The sequence below is a fragment of the Moschus berezovskii genome, chromosome 16, assembly GCF_049115385.1.
Source record: "Moschus berezovskii isolate FMDL1 chromosome 16, NW_MosBer_1.0, whole genome shotgun sequence".
NCBI classification, from domain to species: domain Eukaryota; kingdom Metazoa; phylum Chordata; class Mammalia; order Artiodactyla; family Moschidae; genus Moschus; species Moschus berezovskii.
Window position 1 is genome coordinate 76,678,518 of NC_142475.1, and position 10,908 is coordinate 76,689,425.

The window sequence follows — 10,908 nt, forward strand, 5'->3', positions numbered from 1 at the left end:
GCGTCTGTCTTTGTTTCTGATAGTTTTTAACGAAGTGAAGATTTAGCGGGGGGAAAAAATCATATACGTAGGATGGATTTTTAGAAAATAAAGTTCCTAAAAAACTCCCTTCATCTCGAATGTTTTTTCTAAGACAAACCGCAGAACGATCGTGGTGCTCTTTGTCGTTCAGTTCAGTCGCTCAGTCGTGTCCGACTCTCCGCGACCCCATGAATCACAGCACGCCAGGCCTCCCTGTCCATCACCAACTCCCGGAGTTCACTCAAACTCATGTCCATCGAGTCGGTGATGACATCCAGCCATCTCATTCTCGGTCGTCCCCGTCTCCTCCCACCCCCAACCTTTCCCAGCATCAGAGTCTTTTCCAGTGAGTCAACTCGTCGCATGAGGTGACCAAAGTATTGGAGTTTCAGTTTTAGCATCAGTCCTTCCAATGAACACCCAGGGTTGATCTCCTTTAGAATGGACTGGTTGGATCTCCTTGCAGTACAAGGGACTCTCAAGAGTCTTCTCCAGCACCACAGCTCAAAAGCATCAATTCTTCGGTGATCAGCTTTCTTCACAGTCTAACTCTCGCATCCATACATGACCACTGGAAAAACCATAGCCTTGACTAGACGGACCTTGGTTGGCAAAGTAATGTCTCTGCTTTTTAATATGCTATCTAGGTTGGTCATAACTTTCCTTCCAAGGAGTAAGCGTCTTTTAATTTCCTGGCTGCAATCAGCATCTGCAGTGATTTTGGAGCCCCCCCAAAATAAAGTCTGACACTGTTTCCACTGTTTCCCCATCTATTTCCCATGAAGTGATGTCGTTACTTAGTCGCTAAGTCGTTGCCAACCAAGGTCCATCTAGTCAAGGCTATGGTTTTTCCCGTGGTCACGTATGGATGTGAGAGTTGGACTTTGAAGAAAGCTGATTGCCGAAGAATTGATGTTTTTGAACTGTGGTGTTGAAGACTCATGAGAGTCCCTTGGACTACAAGGAGATCAGTCCTGGGTGTTCATTGGAAGGACTGATGCTAAAGCTGAAACTCCAATACTTTGGCCACCTGATGTGAAGAACTGACTCATTGGAAAAGACTCTGATGCTGGGAGGGATTGGGGGCAGGAGGAGAAGGGGACGACGGAGAATGAGATGGCTGGATGGCATCACCGACTCGGTGGACATGAGTTTGGGTGAACTGCGGGAGTTGGTGATGGACAGGGAAGCCTGGTATGCTGTGATTCATGGGGTCGCAAAGAGTAGGACATTACTGAGCGACTGAACTGAACTGAAGTCATGTCCGACTCTTTTGCCACCTCATGGACTACAGCCAGCCAGGCTCGTCTGCACATGGACTTCTCCAGGCAAGAACACTGGAGTGTGTTGCCATGCCCTCCTCCAGGCAGTAACAGGTATTCCTGAATCAATTGTAAAAAATAGTTGTCTGCAACCCCAACAAAGAGGACATCAGCTCATATCTCTTGCTGTTTTCATTAAAATGGCTATTCTTTGTATTTGTTGTTGTTGTTGAGTCACTAAGTGGTGCCTGACTCTTTGCTGACCCCACGGACTGTAGGACACCAGGCTCCCCTATCCATGGGATTTCCCAGGCAAGAATATTGGAGTCGGTAGTCATTTCCTCCTCCAGGGGAACTTCCTGATCTTCCTGACCCAGGGATGGAATCAGGGTCTCCTACATTGGCAGCCAGATTCTTTACCGCTGAGCCACCAGAGAAGCCCCCTGGTGGTTTTAGGACCTACCTTATCTCCTTACAGGGTTATGTTTTGCTTTCACAGCTACTGTGCTTACTTTAACAGTTCCATGGTACTGCACTTTTTCAAATTTGTTATTTATAAAACCAGGTTTTCCAAAACAGAACTGAATTAGAAAATGCCAAAATTTTTGATACTCAAATAACATGCTCCATACCCACCACCTAAATTTAAACTACTAACAATTAATTCTGTTCCCATACTAAATAAGTGAAAACATTTAAGAAAAAAAGATTAATTTTTCCTTCCTCCTCCAAAAACCTACTTGTTTGTAATGACCTTCACACATACAACTCTCGAATTGAGATAAATTTAGTTTTGTAGGAATAATATGTTAAATGATTTCTTGTGACATTTTGAACTTGTATAATTTTGGTAAAATACTTCTGAACTGGGTCCCTTTTCCAGTTATCTGCATGAGACAACAAGGAAAGATGACATGATGTGAGAAGAAATAATAACCTTGAGGAATAGTAAAATTTAACATTGGGATGGAGGAAAGCAGACAAGGAGAACCAGATTCCCATCCTAGAAATCAAGGCCATGGTTGCTGGTAGATGGATTTAGAACAATGAGGTGACTGAACCTGGTTTTTAAGACAAAGTTGACTTCTGTTCAGCAACAGCACTTTCAGCAAGGGCTTGAGATAGGAGCTACTGCTGTTCAGTAGCTCAGTCGGGTCCAACACTTTGTGAGCCCATGGACTGCAGCACACCAGGCTTCCCTGTCCTTCACTATCTCCCAGAGTTCACTCAAACTCATGTCCATTGAGTCGGTGATGCCATCGAACCATCTCATCCTCTGTCACCCCCTTCTCCTCTTGCCCTCAGTCTTTCCCAGCATTAGGGTCTTTCCCAATGAGTTGGCTCTTTGCATCAGATGGCCAATATATTGGAGCTTCAGCATCAGTCCTTCAAATGAATATTCAGAGTTGATTTCTTTTAGGATTGCCTGGTTTGATCTCCTTGCAGTCCAAGGGACTCTCGAGAGTCTTCTCCAACACCACAGTTCAAAAGCATCCATTCTTTGGTGCTCAGTCTTCTTTATGGTCCAACTCTTACATCCATACATGACTAATGGGAAAACCATAGCTGTGACTATATGGACCTTTGTCGGCAAAGTGATGGCTCTATGATATAGGAGCTGTGCTTGGTCTTTAAAGAATGAAGTGACCGGACCAGGTCATTAGGTTGACTTGCCTTTAACAACAGCACTTTCAGCAACAGTTTGATATAAAGCTGTGTTTGGATCGTTACGGCAGAGGGGAGAAGCAGAAACCTTCAGAGGGGGTGAGATGCACAGAAGTGTTTTGAGATTGCTGGTTTGGTTGAGTTTACTTTTAGGATAAAAGAAGTGAGTTTATCTGTGAAAGAAGCAAGAGGAGACAGTGATGACTGGTGAAGTGTTAAGAACTGTGGAAGAAATGAAAAGGAATGCCTCTCAGAGGAAAGAGACTGTGGCCTTGGAGAGGAAGATCTCTTTCTGGATGTGGGCAGAGGGTAGGACAACTGCTACCACAGATGAGACTTTAAGCAGGAGGAAGAGGGACTGGGGAGGTTCACATCTGTGGACTTCCCCTTTCTTCTGTTAAGACAGATTGAGAGTAGGGGGTCTACAGAGTGAGATGATGGTTTAGAACCATTCTCCAGGGAAGCAAAAGGGAGCTGTCTATGACTGCATGGTATTGGTCCAGTGCTGTGGGCTCTGTCTACAAACCTGGGGAAAAACCAGTCACAGATCCATACTAACAAAAGCTTCCCTCTGTGCATGGTAGCAACAAGAGTTCATGGCTGGCATGTTTAAAATACAATGGATTGAAGAAACTACAGAGGATCAGTTTGTATACCAGATGTGTTAAAACAAGATTTGAACTATGCTGAAATACCTTATTTCAGACAGACAAGCCATGGAAAGATACCTTTTAAAAGCATTCTTAAATAAATTCTGGAATTCAGTTCCCTAAATGAACATGGCCACAGCTGAGATCCAAACATCTTCCCTGCTCCTAGGAACTGCATAGAGTGACACAGAGGAAAGGGGCTAGGGACCTTGTAAAGCCCATGGTCAGGGACACTAAGAGACAGAGAAAATGTACAGACTCCAAAGGTCAGCAGTGACGCCTAATGACTGGAAAAGCTTTCCAGGAAAGAAAGCAGGGACCAATGGCGGGTGGCTCAGGGGAGGACCTTGTCATGGAAGATACCAGAAAGACTTTGTAAAAATACACGCTCTGAAGAGCAAGTGGCCATGTAGAGGGCACAAGCTGAGGATGAAACTCCTGAGAACAGGGCTGAGATCATACAGAGCTAAGCTTACAAGAGTTATGAGAGAGCAAAAGAGAACAGAGAGTGTTGAGGAGGGTCTACCTACTGCTGAGCTCGGAAAGCAGTTAAATGAGAGGGTCACTGGGTGTGGGGTCGGGAAACACAAGACAGGCACAGAAGCCCCCTGATAAGCACAGAGAAATGAAGAACTTTCCCAGGGTCACACAGCTAAGTGATTGGGCCAGAACCCATGTCCTTAACCATTCTACGTCACCACCCAGAATGGTGGTGATGTCAGGGAATACCCTACTCTTAGCTTCATGATTTCAAACATTTAAATGTATTTTATCTAATTCACAAAAGTCAACCAAGAAAATTGCTATTGAAGGCATTACTTGCTACCACATTAGGACAGTGTCGTTGGAGATGGTTTTTAAAGGGAAACAGAAAGGTATCTGACAAAAATAGTATAGTGCCCAATGCTGATAGAAGGAGGCAGATATAGAGTATACTTGGCGCTTCCCTGGTGGCTCAGTGGTGAAGAATCCACCTGCCAATGCAGGAGATGCAGGTTCAATCCCCGAGTTGGGAAGATACCCTGGAGAAGGATATGGCAACCCACTCCAGTATTCTTGCCTGGAAAATTCCACAGTTAGAGGAGCCTGGTGGGCTACAGTTCATGGGGTTACAAAGAGTTGAACACAACTTTGCAACTGAGCATGCATGCATTAAATGAGAGCAGACAGCTCAGTTAATTTCTTTTATAAAAAATCCTTTAATATGAAAGAGGAAAATAAAACTTTATCCTTAGAGACCTATAAAAGGAACTACTGGTTACTTGAAAAAAACAAAGTTCTATTTTTTTAAACCTAGAAAACAGTATAGAGAGCTTTGAAGTTAAAGCTATGGCAATACTATAAATTAAAATTCATTTGGAAAATTGATACATAAAGATAAAAATGAATTTCTCAGAAACCAGGAGAGAAGCAAAATACATGGAAAACAGCAAGACAAGGCAATGGGAGGCTCAGTCTGGGAAGTCTAATATCCAAATTTTAGAAGTTCTAGGAAGAGAAAAACATGGAAAATAGGATAAAACTATCAACAGTTTATGAAACAAAACTTTCCAGATTGAAAAGATATAGTATTGAATTCCCAGACAATGAATGAAAACACACTAAAAGAAGGCATATCACCATAAGATTTCGGAACAGTAGGGGCAATGAGAAAGTCCTGAAAACCTCCAGGAATTTTACTGAAAATCCAGATCACATACCAAAGATAAGAATCCTGAAAGATAATAGAGGCTACTACTTACAAAATTCGGAGGGAAGATCATTTCCAACTTAGAATTCTATACCCAGCCAAACTATCAACTGAATGGACAAGCTGACTAAAGGCCTCTCCACAGAGGCGAGGTCACAAATTTACTTCTGTGCACCTTCTCTCAGGAAACTACTTGAGGGTTTACTCCACCAAAAGTGAGTATATAAACCAAAGAAGAACAAAAAGAAAACACAGGATCCAGGAAATCAGCACAACACAGAGACAAAGGGCAAACAAAGCTGATGGCAAGTAAAGACCACAAGCAGACTGGGGCAGGTCTGAAGACTCACAGACAATAAAGCAAATGAATGTCCACGTGTGAATGGACTAAAAGAACACTGCCATAATTTGAAGAGAGTCTGGACTTAATGATGAGTACAGAGAAAATGAAACAAATAAAACAGAAAGTTTATTAGCCTTCAGGGGGGCATGAAATATTGGGCAACACAAGAAAAGTCAATTTTCATAAGAAATGATTCAGTTCAAAATAGCCTTGTAGAGTTCTAATGATGTAATGCAGTATGCTGATATAATCAGAGCTATAACATAAAAATGATGACAGGAAAATGGAGAGGAATTATGACTATAGAGAACAGGAATAGGAGTGATCCTAATTTTCCAAAGAGAGAAGTCACTAAACAATAACTGAAACTAAACAAATCAAGAAGAGTCTACATAAGCACTCTATTTAGAGGTGCAGACTTAGACAACAAAATTGATAGCAAAAAGTTAAAAGTGGTTGGGAGACTCTAAGAGTTTGTGTGACATCCTAGAGGGATTCGGGGGGTGGGGTGGGTGGTAGTAATAATTCTAGTGCAAATATTTGACTCTTTGATGTGCATGTATAACTGATGAAAATCAAGACTAAATTCAAAAATAAAAAGAAATTGAGTGTGTGGCTAGGTCTTCGGAGAAGATTGACGATTCGGACATATTTTGTTTTTTAGGGGATAGTGTGAACACAGTCCCCTACTACCACAACGATTCCCACATCTGGGGAAGTCACAGAGGTCAGCACATCAGGAATGCAATGGATGAGCCTCGCCCTGGGAAAACCACCTTCCTGACCATGGTATATCTCCTGCCAGATATGTATGATAGGGACATATTTTTAATGTGATTTTTCTATGAAAAGAATTTTAAGAAACAATATCAAAGTGATTGAACTAAATATTTTCTGATTATGCTGATACATGTGCATCAACTCACTATGAGTAATCCATACTTTCTTTATAATAGAGTAGTAAAACAGTACAGTGTCCCCTAAAAGACTAAAAGAAAAACACAAGCCACCCATTCAGCTAAGGAAAGCAGAAGCAGCTGAGAAGGACTGAACTAAAGCAAGACAGCTTCCTGAACACTGCTGGATAGGGCATCAGATTACAAAAAGGGAAAACCTAAAGGTCTATGGAATAATAGAGTGCAGCCAGAAGAAATTTAAAGGGAAAGGAGAAAAAAAAAAAAAACTTGACAAAATAATGACAGCCAATGCCAGAAGCCAGTCCTCTTACAGAGGAGTAGAGTTACAGAATCTCCCTGGCTTCAGAAGTGGAAGTAGACCTTGCCCCTTTTAGGAACGGTAAATCATATTAGAACACACTGTACTGTCCGTCTGACCAAATATTTGTCAAACACTGAGTAATTGTGAAGTCCTTAAGAAATTTCAATTCTGCCACAAGATGAAGAATAAGAATCTTTTTAAAGGCAGAAAAAATAACCTGTTTTCTCCCCTATTTCTCAAGTGAATGTCATAACAAGGGTCACACTGGTCTACTCTGGGTAGATCACGTGACCATCACTCACTGTCTGCTGGAATGTTTCTTTCCACAGTTATTTCTGAATTTCCTGCTATCGTGGATTTCCCTGGTGGCTCAGTGGTAAAAATTCTGCTTGTCAATGCAGGAGATGCAGGTTCCATCCCTGGGTCGGAAAGATCCCCTGGAGAAGGCAATGGCAACCCACTCCTGCATTTTCACCTGGGTAATTCCATGGACAGAAGAGCCTGGCAGGCTATATAGTCCATGGAGTCACAAAGAGTCGGACATGACTTAGCATCCAAACAACAACAACAGTTCCACTATCCAGTATTGGTTTTAATTAGATTTGAGGACAACTTTTAGATTACATTTATCAGCATTCTTCCCACTCTCCGTATTTTACAGATTTCTCCTTAGGCATCAAAAATCTAATTTTAAGGAAGTTTTTTTTCCTCCTAATTCTCTGAAGAGGGTCCCAGAGTCAGATCTATATTTGGAAATCACAACCGGGCAGGTACCTGATGAGTAGAGGGACCCCTATGATTGGTGTTTTATTTGTGAAACTGAAAGTCACTGTGTCAGACTCTTTGCAACCCCGTGGACTATACAGTCCATGGAATTCTCCAGGCCAGAATACTGGAGTGGGTAGCTGTTCCCAACCCAGGGATCGAATCCAAGTCTCCCACATTGCAGGCAGATTCTTTACCACCTGAGCCACCAGAGAAGCCCGTACAGAGGCTCAAAAACCTCATGGAAGAGACCACTAAGAAGTTGGGGCTGTTATTAATAGTTGGCCCCACCCACAATCCCTCTGCTTCTCCCCATCAAAAGGATACAACTGCAACCAGGAAAAAAAAGACTTCTCTTTAATTGGGGAGGAACTGTTCAACTGGAAAATAAATTTACCCTAAAAAGAATATCAGGGTTGCTCTACAGAAAGAAGGAGAAAGCTGTTTTGAGGCTCCTTCCAGGAATTTGCCCCTGGAGCAAGTGGAGTATGTGGAGTCGAAATGAGAATACTGGAAGGAAGGGGGCGCCAGGGGGCGCTGCTAGCTCACTGCTGGGGTGCGCTTTTCCCTGCCTGCAAAGTGGAAAGTCCTTAAGGGACAGAGGGCAGCAGCCTGGGGAGGTGTTAGGACACTCACAGGACAGGCAGGCAGTGTCCCCAGCAGAGGGAAGCGGGTACTCGTCTCTCCTGACTGTAGCCGTGTTTGGTGATTGTACCGTCTGGGAAAGTCGAGGAAACCAAAGAGTGAATCAATCATGCTTTTTGTTTTCAAGGAGCTTTTAGCCTACCACCAACAGTTTAACTAAAACTATATATATATATATTTTTTTTTTTTTTTTTTAAATAAATACTTTACATACCACATACCAAAATCATTTCCAGATGGATTAGAGAGCATCTGTAAAACTGGAGGAAAATAGAATCGAATAGTTAATACGAATTTGCAGGAGGAGGGGATTTCCAAGTTTTTATAAAAGCAGTGAAAAAAAATGTATAAAGGAGATTGTCACGTTTAATTATATAAAAATTATAACTTCTGGATATTAAAATGTGAATAAATAAAATATGAACACAGGACTGAGAAAAATATTTAGTCAAAATATGACTGGGAAAAAAGGTTAATGTTCTTTTCCTATAAAGAACACATAAAAATAAAACTAAAATATTATCATGCCCTAACAGGGAAAAAGAAAAAATCTTGAAAAGTCAATTCATAATAAAGAAAATACATTTAGGACACAAATATTAAAAAAAGGAAAATATCTCAGAAGTACTGAAGAACTGCAAATTAAAAATACATACATGCACAAAATCCTTCCTGCTAATGAAATTGTGGCAAAACAGGATCTTCCATGCATTGCTGGTGACAGTATAGGACACAATAATTTGGAAAGTACTTGCAGTTTGGCAATGTCTATCAAGATTCTGCAAAACAGTTATATTCACTGATTTAATAATTATGTCTCTGGAAATCCATCTTACCAAATATTAAAACATAAAATAAGCATATTAATGAACAGAATGTTCACTCAGGGCCATTTATTCTGGAGAAAAATTCAAAACAAGGTAAATATCCAAAATGATTAAATAAATTACAATACACAGTTGATTCAAAATGTTATGATGGTGGTGATAATATGAAAATACTTGTACTACATTGTTAAGTGAATGAGGAAGAGTCTAAAACTTTGTATTAGTTTGATTATTACCTTTTAAAAATCAACACATTTTTCATAAAATATACAGACAAAAAGACTGAAAGAAGTTTTGTTTGTTTGGGGCTGGTTGTCTGGGGAACTGTGAATGCTTTTTTTTCTTCCTTTTTAAAAATTTTTCTCTTTTTTCAAATTTCTAAAAATTCTTTATAACATAAACATTCATTTAAAAATGAAAAGTCACAAAAATCACTTGCATTTCTATACATTAACAATGAACAATCTGAAAAGAAAATCAAGAGAACAACTCCATTTGTAATACATTAAAAAGAATAAAATATTTAGGAAGAAATCTAATCAACGACATAGAAGACTTATACCCTGATAACTACAAAACGTTGCTGAAAGAAATTAAAGAAGATACAGATAAATAGAAAGACATCTCATGTTCATGGATTGGAAGACTTTAATATTGTTAAAAAATGCCTATAGTACTCAAAGTGATATACATATTCAACATAATCCCTATCAAAACCTCGATGGAAATTTTTCAGGAATAGAAAAATTCATCCTTAAATTCATAGGGCATTTCAAGGGACCTCTGATAACCAAATCAATTTTGAAGAAGAACAAATTTGAAAGCCTCACACTTCCTGTTTCAAAACATTACAAAGACCCAGTAAGCAAAAGAGCATGGTGCTAGCATAAAGACAGAGAAATAGACCAATGGAATACAATAAAAGAGTCCAGAAATAAGCCCTCACTTACATCGTCAAATGATTTTTGATAAGGGTGCTGAGACCACTTAGTTGGGAAAGGACTGTCTCTTGACCAAATGGTTCTGGGAACTGGATATCCTCATGCAAAAGAATGACATGGGACCCTTATACTATATGCAAAAATTAACCCAAAATGGATTAAAATCTAAACATAAACCTTAAAACTATAAAATTCCCAGAAGAAAACAGAGGAGGAAACCTTCACGATATTGGACTTGGCAGTAATTTCTTGGATATGACACTAAAGGCATAGGCAACAGAAGCAAAAATGAACAGATGGGACCTACACCAAACTTCAAAACAGGCGCAGTGAGAGGAAGCAAAGCGGAACGGCAACCTGGGGAACACAGGAATTACCTGCAAGTTGTGCATCTGATAGCGGGTTATATTCAGGATATATGACAAACTCCTACAGTTCAACAACTAAAATCAAATAACCTGAATTTCAAATGGGCAAAGGAATTCAGACACCCCCAGAGGAGATAAACAAAGCACATGAAAAGATGCTCATCATCACTAATCATCACAGAAATGCAAATCAAAACCAAAACAAGGTATCGCCTCACATCCATTTGGATGACTACTAGCAAAATATCCCAAAATATCAAGTGTTGAGGATGTGGAGAAAATGAAATGTTTATGCATTTTGGGTGGGACTGTAAAACTGTGCAGCGGTCTCTATTGAGTATTCTTTTTAATATTTATTTATTTATTTGGCTGCTTCGGGTCTTGGTTGCAGCACTCAGGACACTCAGGATCTTCACTGAGGTGCAGACTCTTTAGCTGTTATGCATGGGCTTAGCTGCCCCACACCATGTGGGATCTTAGTTCCCTGACCAGGGATCGAACTTGCGTCCCCTG

The 10,908-nt window shown here is 40.4% G+C and overlaps 1 pseudogene; it reads right to left on the reverse strand.

The window, feature by feature from the left end:
• Window positions 1-6,292: 6,292 nt before the first annotated feature.
• LOC129560545 (U1 spliceosomal RNA) lies at window positions 6,293-6,444 on the reverse strand (annotated as a pseudogene).
• Between the last annotated feature and the right edge of the window lie 4,464 nt (window positions 6,445-10,908).